The sequence below is a fragment of the Canis lupus genome, chromosome 1, assembly GCF_003254725.2.
Source record: "Canis lupus dingo isolate Sandy chromosome 1, ASM325472v2, whole genome shotgun sequence".
Lineage (NCBI taxonomy): Eukaryota > Metazoa > Chordata > Mammalia > Carnivora > Canidae > Canis > Canis lupus.
Genome location: NC_064243.1, coordinates 9176608 through 9188352, shown reverse-complemented (window position 1 = coordinate 9188352; position 11745 = coordinate 9176608). Strand labels below are relative to the sequence as shown.

The 11745-nt window shown below is 33.4% G+C and overlaps 1 protein-coding gene across 2 annotated transcripts in view; it reads left to right on the top strand.

Annotated features, from left to right (window-relative positions):
• Window positions 1-408: 408 nt before the first annotated feature.
• CCDC102B (coiled-coil domain containing 102B) overlaps window positions 409-11745 on the top strand; it is a 139083-nt gene continuing 127746 nt past the window's right edge. For both annotated transcript variants that reach the window (XM_035709461.2, XM_025422054.2), the window contains exon 1: window positions 409-540. The gene's annotated coding sequence lies outside the window, so the exon portion shown is untranslated. The remainder of the gene's footprint in view (window positions 541-11745) is intronic.

Genomic DNA, 11745 nt, shown 5'->3' with positions numbered 1-11745 from the left:
ATTTAATTAAATATTCTTTCTTTTCTTGGCAATCGAATAAAAATCATATCGGACCAATGATATTTCCTATTGTTCCTCTGATCTGTCATATAATCTCTCTTTAGATCTTGCAGATAACTACTTTATTCGGGTTTTAGTTTTTTTCTATTACTATTACAAGTTATACCTATTGTTATTAAACATTAAATGCATGTGGATGAGGGGTGGGTATTTTCTTCCTTTTTCACTCACAGTACATGGTTTCAAATGGGTTGGATGGAAAGCTTTGTACAACCAAACTTAGTTAGGGAACATTAAAGTGATTTCATTTTGGTTCACTCACTTGTGATCCAAAGAGGGTGTTGTGGTATTGGTTTTGATAAAACTTCACAACCAATGGGAATCTTTTTTGAGTTAGTGTGGAGTGGCCTTAATGCTGGAAATAATCCTGTTGGCCAGGACCCCAGAGCTATACAGATGAGAAAAGGATGCAGGAAATTCTGTTGTTTACACATGTGTCTGTAACACTGAGCCGCTAGAGCAGCCCAGCAAGCCCAGAGGGTAAGATGCCTAATAACCTTGTGGTTTTCTATTTAATTATTATATTTTCCTGCTGGAGCAGAGCATGTGGTATTCTCGGAGCAAAGAAAAAGACAGTTACTTATAAGATGCAGAACAAAACTACTGTAGGTCTGGGAAACAGAGGGATTTGAAGTTTCTTCTTAAAGTGGACTTGATTCCTTCCCTCTTTCTTCCATTTTCCACTGTTGATATTATTTATCCTGACAGCTTGCCATACTTTTCCTGTTTTTTAAAAAATAACTATACTAAGCACAACTCAGGTAAGAATTTCAACTCTAAATGTAGACAGTCATAGATTATGTTGATATTAAGACTTTGTTTTGTAGTTCCAAATGAATATGAGTTAGTCAATGTGTTTGGAGTAATCTATATTCTTAGAGTTTTAAAAAAAATGCAAAACTGTTATGCAAACCCTCATATTTATGCTTCATGCATTCAGAGTTATTTTTATTTTGATGGATAGTCCTCATGCTGAATTTCTGTTATTGTTAACAGAAAAATATACCTCAAACTTGGAACTAATATTGATTTCTTTATAGAAGTTACCTGGGCAGTATGGAGGAGATAGGGACATAGAATGAAATAATAAAAATCCTGTACATGATAAAAAAGAAATGGATCTTTATATGGGAAGTAATAGTAGAACTGAAGGGAAAAAAAGATCTATGGAAACCATTGGGAAATACTTGTTCATGTTTTCCACAAAGATAAATTATAAACTGAATATTGAGTGGTTAAGTCTATTAAATAGAAATATAATGAAGATATTATTTAAAAATAGAAACAAGTAACATATGCAATTGAAATACACAATGATAATTCTTAATATTCTCATTTATATCAACACTAGTTTTTTATTTTTTGAAATCATGCAAATACACTTTTGCTAATAGCTTTGTGGAATAGGGTACTGTTACAACTTTTGACTGAATGCCTTGTTTTTAGTCATTTTTGTTGAATATCCTTGCATATACATTAAACATTTCTGAATTCTGACTTTTATGCACATTTTTAAATAAGCATTAGATGAAAAAGCAATCTTAAAATGCTAGAAATACAGTATCTGTGTAATTTTCCTGTGATTTTGTAGTATTGACTTAAGGGATCAATAAATCTATATGAATGACATTTAGAAAAATGCTATATGTGGATTGCTTTTTTGGAAAACTTTAAAAATTTAGTTTTCTTGTAAAATGACAGATGATATAATTTTGCATTCTTCATGTTTTTATTGGGTTCAGTAATTGCATGATCACTAGCATAAAGCTTCCTGGTGCCTTGATACAGTTGTGGTCTTGAAATTTATGAGGTTTTCCTCTAATTATTAGAGCCACAAATATAATGATGATAATTCTTTAAAATTAAAAATGATATAAGGACAGCTTCTATTTGAAGAAGTACCATTTCTCCTGGGCTGATACTGCAAGGTTAATTGAATTTTTCTATAATGGTAAAACCTTCAAAAATCTTCTTCTTAGCAAGATTTTAAAGAAGCCTTGAAAGAAAAGTCCTGCTTCCCGAGCTGAGTCTTAAAAATCAGTGGAATGTAGATAGTTGTTGAAAAACAAAAAGACCGTTCTACTTTGTAGTAGTAGTTGGAGCAAAGAGTTTTGAGGCATGAGCTATGAGGCTATGAACCTCATTGGAGAAGAAGAAAAACTCACCATTGTGAGTAGCAGACATTGGGCTCAAGAGTGAGACAAAGTTGTGAAACACAGAGCACTGTATACTCTGAATATACAGAGTAATTTTGACCCTATATATTGTACAGTGAGGGTGATTGCAAATTTCTGAAGAGATGGGGAGTATTTATTCTTCTTTGCTTTGTCATCTCCATCATCATCATCATCATCATCATCATCATCATCATCATCATCACACTACCAGCAAATAATAGCATTTCCTATGTGTAAGGTAATTTACATACGTATCTACAACTTTGATAGTTGCTTAATAGAATGAAATTCATATCACATATCTTCATTTTACACGAGGAAATTTGATGTTCCGAAATGTAAATGATTTCTCTAAAGCCACAGATATAGTACGTTCTGGAGCTAGGTTTCCAAATAATGTCTTTCTGGCTCCAAAGCTTTTCCACTCTGCTCCACTGGTATTTTAGGAATGTGAGTCTGGCAGAAGTTGAGCAGAATGGTTTGGGATGGCGTTGGGGTAATAGCGTGCAGGGAAGAGACAGTGAGACGACATCCGTAAATCCAAGCTAATCACAATTCTCTCAGGTGGTCCACTCTTACTTTAGGGAATAGACAGAAGAAATTGATACTGAAAATAAGCAGTTTTTATACTTAAATTGGCTATTCTCATATTCAACACTTAGGCTTTCCTCTCTTTTATTTTCTTGAACATTGTATTCAAAGAAGATGTCTTTTGATTTCTCAGAGGAAGTTTAATCACTGATTTTCATCAAATATCACATATTCATAAGAGAAACGCATGTGGTTATTGGAAATGATATTGGGAACACACTGGCGTTCTTTTGTTTGTTTTTGATGAGTGATATGAATGGAAAGACCCCATGATTATCATGTAAGTTTTATTTGAATGGGTGAAGAGCATATATAAAATTTATGTTGCTAATAGACAATGCAGAGTACAGTACATCAGTAGTAAAAAGAATAAGCCCCATTTAACATTTTTCCTCGTATATCTAAACTTTAAATATATTTAACTTTTCTCTAAATAGAATATTTTATAAATATATATTATAACTATATATATATAATAGTGTCTGTGCTCTCATTTTAGAAATGTACGATCTACTGTTTTAGAAGTTTATTGTCATTTAAATAGACTTTACTGGAGTAATGCCTTTTTGCCATATGCCCAAACAGCTGAAGATAGTTGTAATGTAAAGATTCATTCCTTTAAATATATCATTAAGAAAACAATAAGTATACTTGTCAGCTCAAATACTTTCATCACTGACCTTAGGTTAGGACATTTCATTTTAATTAAACAGATCTAGGCTGTTTTCCAAGATTCTATTTTATAGAGAGTCTTTTACATGTTCAATACCTGGTCCTCAGTGTTTGGTCCTCAATGCCCTGATCAACTGTTGATGCACAATTGTTATCAAGTATTATAAAATAGAAAACTGGTTATCTTATAGGAGGAAAGCAGCCTATCAAAGAGAAGATGGGTTGTGCTCAATACCATTCTATTAAGGTCATAGCTTTGCAGATTACTAATATTTTTATATATTTAAATACCTGAGTGACTTGCATATGATGATATTTACTATGAGTTGCTGTTATATGTAGAAAAGATAAAAGAATATTTGCTGTTAAAAACTGATAGAAGGACTTTTTTTGGTAGCTGAATACAGAAGTACCCTTTTGAATAAAAAACATATTCATTGCAGAGCTTTTAAATGGTATCCTATAATCCTTGTCTTTAATTTGTAGAATTAAAGCCCTCTTCCCCCCAAAAAATAGATGTGCTGGAGTACTACCATATCAGAGGCAGACCCACCAGAGCAGAATGAAGAGCACCATTCAGAGAGGTAGGAGGAGACCCATGAAAGAGGAGTCTTTCAGAAGCTAAGTAAATGAGTCATTGCTGAAAGATGAAATGGCCAAGTTATATAAAATGCTACTGAGTGGTCAAGGAAAATAGGAGTTAACTGTTAATTAGATTTTGCAATACAGAAGTTATTGATTTTCTGTTTTTGCAGAGATCTAGGCTTAAAAACTGGTAGAGTGAGTTCAAGAGAGAGTGAGATGAGTGAAAATATCTTCTAATGGTTTTTACTATAAAAAATATCAGAGAAATGTGATGGTCCCTGGATGGAGATCAAGATGATTTTTGTTTTTCAGGTTGAAGATATTATAGCATGTCCCTTTGCCGATAAGAATGACTTAGGAGGGAGATTTAATTTTATTAGAAAGGAGAGAGAGAACTCTATTTGTAGGAGTTAAGTCTTTAAGTCAGCTAGTGGGGATTCAGATGGAACCTGCAAATGGGAAGTTTGACTTTAGGGGCAAGGATGATGTAGAAAGAGGCTGAGATCAGGGTTACCACAGGGCTGATAAGTGTGGTAGAGCCAGAGAATGGTAGTTGTCTTTTGATAACTTTTTTTTTTTTTAAAGTGAAACAGAGGGAAAAAAAGAATAACTTCATCAAGAAAGATGGAAGAGTTAAGGAAGAAGATGGGTGGAGTTTTGGAGAATGGGAAAGTGAAATGATAAGGGAAATGGAGTAGGGTTGGCTGTGCAGTGCTAAGGGCTGATGTGATATTCAGAATCAAGAATTGAAGTGAGACCTGAAAGTAAACCATGTTTTCTCTAAGTATTAGCAGATGCTCAGGTAGGTGCCTATGTGGAACAGGCAGATAGTTGAATGCCAACCAGAATTGGAGTTTTCTAGGCAATAAGGTTAAGAGAATGCCAATCTAGCTGAGCATAAATTGTTAATTAATGGGGCTTGGAAAAGGGAAGGAGTATCAATATGAAGTAGGTAATAAATGGTTAAAAGATAATGGGATCAGTTAATAGGAGGTCCAAGTTAGGTCAAAGAAGAGAATTTTGTGGACCACAGAAGGTAATCAAAAGGGTGCTTAACATGGAAATGGAAGAAATGCTGTATGGTAATAGTATCTAGGGTATATACCAGCCAGTGGGTGCATGAGGTAGAACTATTGGAATTGATAGGAACTGGAAAGATGAGAATATTGTAAGGATACTGCATGTGAAAATATTTTGGACATGAAATTAAGTTTAGTTCCATTACAACCAATTAGTACCACCCTTGGTTTTACTAGATACATTTTATTTCTTATTAGTAAATGTCTTTGAATTTACTTAAATGGGAAAACAGTCCTGTTATAAAAATACATGGAAAAACATGGTGTTTTATATGTGGATTATATTATGGTAAGAAGATAAATATCCACAAGTGGACACTAATTTTAGTACCCATTCCCATGCTGAGACTAATTTTGTTCAGAATTTCCTCCACTTACCTTCTTATTTTTTTAATGCATCCATTGCCTCATATAGTTACCTATTTATTTATTTTTTTTAACTTTTTAAAAAATTTTTATTTATTTATGATAGTGAGAGAGAGAGAGAGAGAGAGAGGCAGAGACATAGGCAGAGGGAGAAGCAGGCTCCATGCACCGGGAGCCCGACGTGGGATTCGATTCCGGGTCTCCAGGATCGCGCCCTGGGCCAAAGGCAGGTGCCAAACTGCTGCACCACCCAGGGATCCCCTATAGTTACCTATTTAAAAATGTTTAACTGAAGTGTAGTTGACATATAATATTAAACTAGTTTCAGGTATACAACGTAGTGATTCAGCGATTCTATACCTAATGAAATGCTCACCAGGATAAGTGTATTATGATATTATTGACTGTATCCCCTCTGCTGTCCTCTATTTTTAATGATGTTTTGCTTGGTCTTACAGACTGTATTAGAGAAGGATCTTCAGGGAACAATAAGATATAGACATAGAATTTTTCACATCTAACGAATTGTAAGCCCATAATTTTTCTCGATGTTCATTATATTGCCAAAGTTTTGGATAAAGATTAAATTATATTTGCAAATGATGGTCAGAAACCATGAACTACCTTTATTTTAATATTTAATTTTTTTTTTCTAAAAGCCAGGCTGTCTAAATAGCTTAAAATAAATGGGATTTCTTTTAAACTTCTCAGATGAGAACGTGGAACAGTCATATCCAGTGTTTTGAATCATGGCCATTTTATTTTGATGTGACTATTGTAGCATCTCCTCTTCTACATTATGTGACCATGTGGCAGAGAATGAAAATGTTCTGTTCATTTATATTTGAATGATAGCTATGATGCTGATGTGTATTTACATTATCAATAGAATGCATTTTCAAACATATATTTGAAAATAATATTATTAGCAATCATCTTAGTTTGATGCATAAGTGAGAAGCCTCTGTAAGACAGAGATAGAAATTTTGTGAGAACACACTGAACATAAGTTTGAAAATTCAAAACAAAGTTTTCTATTTCTGGAAAATTCTCTATGAAAAAGAAAAATCCTTAAATTTTTGGGTTGCTCTAGAGTAGAGCTATGCAACAGAAGTAGTGTTCAAGCAACCTTTACAATCTGAAGTTACATTTAAAAAATAAATGTGGGGCACCTCAGTGGTTTAGCACCACCTTCAGCCCAGGGCCATGCTGGAGACCCGGGATCGAGTCCCATGTCAGGCTCCCTGAATAGAGCCTGCTTTCCCTCTGTGTCTCTGCCTCTCTCTCTCTCTCTCTCTCTCTCTCTGTCTCTTATGAATAAATAAAATGTTTAAAAATAAATAAAATAAAAATTTAAAAATGTGACATAGATTTTAATAACATATTGTACTTAACCCAATATCTTTAAAATATTACCATTCTAAAATGTAACCAATATAAAATTAATGAAATAGTCTACATTTTTATTTTCCACACTGTGCCTAATTTAGACTTAGAGTACATCTCAGTTCGGACTGCCTTCATTTCAGTGGTTTTCTAGCACCATCAGGCTTGTGACTATCCAGTTGGACAGCACAGACTATTATACTCCGGAATATAAATAATTACACAGTACTCTCTTAGCAGGTGTAGGTCATGTGTAGGGCATTACATTTATCTCCTTGTTGTAAATGGAGATAAGTGTTTGAGCGACCTTTCTAAGGAACAAATTTACCCCAGGTTTTCTGATTCTGAATCCAGTGCTCTCTGAGTGCCACTCTCCATTCTGATGGTGGTTATGTTGCTGTATTTATGTTATACTGATTCTGAGAAGTGTGTACAATATGGTGGCCTCTGGAAATAACTGGTACTAATATGTTCTCCCCTTGCTGTAATTTAAAAAAATCTAATTGGCGTGCAAAGTAAGCAGTAATAAAAATGATCAACTCAGGACACTTGGGTGACTCAGTGGTTGAGTGTCTGCCTTTGGCTTAGGGCATGATCCCAGGGCATGAACGAGTCCCACATTGGGCTCCCTGCATGGAGCCTGCTTCTCCCTCTGCCTATGTTTCTGCATCTCTCTCTGTGTGTCTCTCATGAATAAATAAATAAGTAAAATCTTAAAAAAAAAAAAAAAAAGATCAACCCAATTTTAGGATTCCACACATTTCTCAGTTTTTCTTTTCTTTTCTTTTTTTTAAATAAATTAAGTGAAAGAATCAAATCTGGTAGAACAGAGAGATAGAAAAAGTAAAAATAGAGGTTTGGAGGAAGATTTAAAACTGTGGCATTATAGGGATTATTTGAGAAAAAGTTGAAAGGAAATATTTATATGGCTGGGAGGGCAAATAAAAACATAGCAAGTTTTCAGAAATATAAGGGTTTAATCTGGTCTTCAGCTTTTTGCAGTTCTTTGCACATGTCTTACATTTTCTATTTTAGGGGCTGGAAAGCAAGATCTCTTGAGAATTGTAAACACTAGCTGTTGACTTCCTGTTGTTTTGACATTTTTAATCCAATTCCTGGTCTTTACCAGGGGATTAAAACACTATGCCTACAATACAAACAGATAAAAACTGATTTCAGATCAATTAGCAATTTGCTGGGAACTCTGCTTTTTAGTTAAATTGCTTTACTCTTTAGTGTTAACTTCTCTGATGCCAAAGGGCAAACCCCCAAAATATCAACACTTAAAAAGATGATAGATGATTGGAGACTCTTTCTAAACAGAGTACAAAGACATTTTGGCTAAATGGAAAATGTATGGACAGGAAAAAAGTTTCATTAGCATGTATAGTAACTAATCTTGAAATCAAAATCTAACATTACACTTTTTAATATTTCATGTCTTAAGATTATAAATTACATTTTCCCAGTGAAGTCAAGATTTTAGATCTCATTATTACAAGAGGTAACAAGTATTATACAACCACAAGCTTTGTATTTCTGGACAAAGTATTTTCCTCCAAATAATGTATCTGAAAGAGGATTACTTGTTTTATTACATTAAAATTGATAGAATTGGAACAAAATATATGATTTATATCAATTTACTCTTAGGAGAGTCCATAGAAATGTAATGAGGCTATAAATCTAATGCCAGTAACTAAGATAAAAAATCTACATTTTCTCTAAAAATCAACATATCATCAACTGCTGTTCTGATAATTTTTGGTGATATATATGTATATATTACTATTTCTCTTTTTGTTACATGATATAAGAACATTCAGTTTTAAAATATGTCATTGTTTCACCTTCACTTTTTTTTAATATTATTTTATTTCAGTGTTTCTGAGTATTAGAATCTTCCTTACCAAGACAAAAGAATTGATTTAATATCTTCATAGTACTTTAAGGGAATGTAGTACTATAAGTGACTATGTTTTAACTATATATGAAATCAATTTTACATATCCCTTTTATATTTTTACCATTTATGTCACAAGAGATACAATGTACTTTCTGGAACTTATGTTTCTCCTATTCAGAGGTAGATAGCCTTGTGATTTCAAAGTAGATTAGTCATGTATTTTAATAGAAAACATAGTTATGAACCTTGGGTAGATCCATATTCACTAATAATTTTATTTTCTCAACTTCCTCTGCAATCACATTCATAAAGACTTATAATTCAAGGTCTAAACCTGACCTGCAGAAATTTGCATGTTTCAAGGACTTAAATGAGCTCCTGTGGTATTACGCTTTGAACACATTGCCATGGGTGGGTGGAAGCAGCTGGTTTCCTGTTTAAAATATTTTTGAGAACTTTTAGAAAGTTCAGTTCATTCTCAGCTCACAGTTCCTTCATAAAAGAAGAGTTGAACGTTTATAAATATTTATATTTGTAAGATTAATCAGGAATATGTGATTAAACTCCAAAAATTGGGTTAGTTTGTTTGTGTTATAGTTTATGCAATTCTGTTATAGCCAGTTCTTCCAACATGTTCAAAATAATTTGTTTTGATTCTTATATAACAAAATTTTGGTTCCATTTTAAGATGTGAAAACATCGTGATAATTTGCTGCAAGTGAATCTTTGGAGGAAAAAAAACTAATATACGCTTGAATTTCTGTGAGTCAGATTTCACAAGTAATCACAATGTTAAGTTCCATGAGAACAGACATGTATTTATTTATGTATTTGTTTAAAGAGAGAGTGGTAGCAGAGAGAGGCAGAGGGAGGAGGAGAATCTTAAGCAGGCTCCACACTCAGCATAACGCCCAATATGGGGCTACATCTCACAACTTTGAGATTATGACCTCAGACAAAATCAGGGGTTGGATGCTTAACCAGTAGAGCCAACCAGGTACACTGAGAACAGACATTTAAATCCATTTATTTCCTAATGCTTTTTCAAAGCTCTGGAACAGTGTGCCTGGCACATAGGAGAAATTCAGTAAATATCTGTCAAAAGAATATGTGAATATTCAAAGCTCAAAAGCTGAGAAATGTTTATCCTTATTCTATGTCAGAAACATGCAGAAATGATATTATTATATACACATGTGTATAGTTTTAAGTACATGATCATCAAAATACACTGTTTTATATGCATTTGCTGCTTTTGTCTTTTATTTTGCCTTCTTTCACACAAGTTGTTGAAATGATTTTAAAACCCTAAAGTTGTTGAAAATTGGAGTAAAATGGAGATGGACATATACATAGGTACTTTTAAATGATTAAAACTACTATTGTTAAATTGAACAAAGAGGCCATTAGACTGATGTCACACGATGCTGTGGTGACCTGCATAAGCAAACCAAAATCTACAATAGCCTTAAGATTAAAAGATTGAAGCCAAAGGACAGCCAATCAGAAATGGCCAACTAGGCTTTAAGCTATAGCCAAACATTAATTTCCTCACTTTGCTTCTGCCTTTTCTCTACAAAAGCCTCTCCCTGAGCTCCTACAGGTAGAAAGCTACTATCCACTTCTAGTTTGGAGCTCCCTCGATTTAAAATCAAGTTTTTTTTCAAAATTTTAAAATGTTGAATAGACCCCAGTTTATCTTTTAAAGTTATGTAATTACCACTACTTGCTTTTGATTATGTGAATTCGAGTTTGTATAACAATTTTTCAGTTAGATTTAGAGTGACAGAGAGGTTTGAAGGAGTATTCATCTTTGAATAGGGCGTATTATGTAAAGGGAAGCTGGTTTAAAAAAATAAACAAACAAAAACCTAATAGGACCAAGTATTTGTAAACAGATGGTAAGCAGTGTTTTCACATGAATTTCTTAGGTCTTTGTTTTATCAACCAAGGAAGTTATTTGTAAACCTCAGTGAAGAACTTTCATAAATGGACAGTCATTTGCATAAACACACTCAGCAGGTGGTAAATCCCTGTTCAGATGTCACTGTGCATCATGCATATGACTTCCATCTGATTAAAATAAAAATTTGACAACAAAAAACCCAAAGGATTTCTTTCACAGTTCTATAATGTCATTAGAAAAATATTTCTCCCAATCTGCTTTAACAATCTAGAAAATAAAGTCTTTTTTTTAGTTGCTTAGTCTGCATTGCTTTTGAATGCTTCCTGAATGCAGGATATTCTCTTGGTATTGATAAATTTAGTGATTTTTTTTTCTTTGAGAGAGAGAGAGAAACAGTTTTCTTGCTGTATTGATACAATGCGAACTTTAAGAAAGTGACTGATTAAAAAAAAAAAAAAAGAAAGTGAGTGATTTAGACAGGCACAGGAGTTTTGAAAGGAATAACCAAGGTGATTAAGTGATTGAAAGGCAGTAGTCTTTCTGGAAGGTTGGAATAGGAGAGGTAGCAGGGATGACATGTGATGATCCTGGTGTTTCGTGAAGCATGAAGGACAGCAGTCTGCCTCTCATAGGTAAGGAAAAAAGCTGAGTTAAGAGAGTGAGTGTCTGGAGCTAGAGGAGACAAATGTTAGACTGACTTTGGATTTAATGCACTGAGTGTGTTTACTTAAATGGGAAAATGATTCAGTCACCAAATGTGGGCATCTTTTGTTATCCATGTTGGAAATATATAAGATTTTCTTACAGAATGAAATAGAACTCCCATGAGGTATAAGCATAAATATACGTAGATCATTAGATTTTCACTGTTGCATAATCGATGCTTAATCTTTTATTGTTAAACATTTTATTGTTGCAAATAAGGAGATTGCAAAAACTACAAGTCCATAGTTGAGTTTACAGAAAGGAAAATCAGCTTTTCATATGTTATTAGGAAGTTTCCATATCTTATTTATT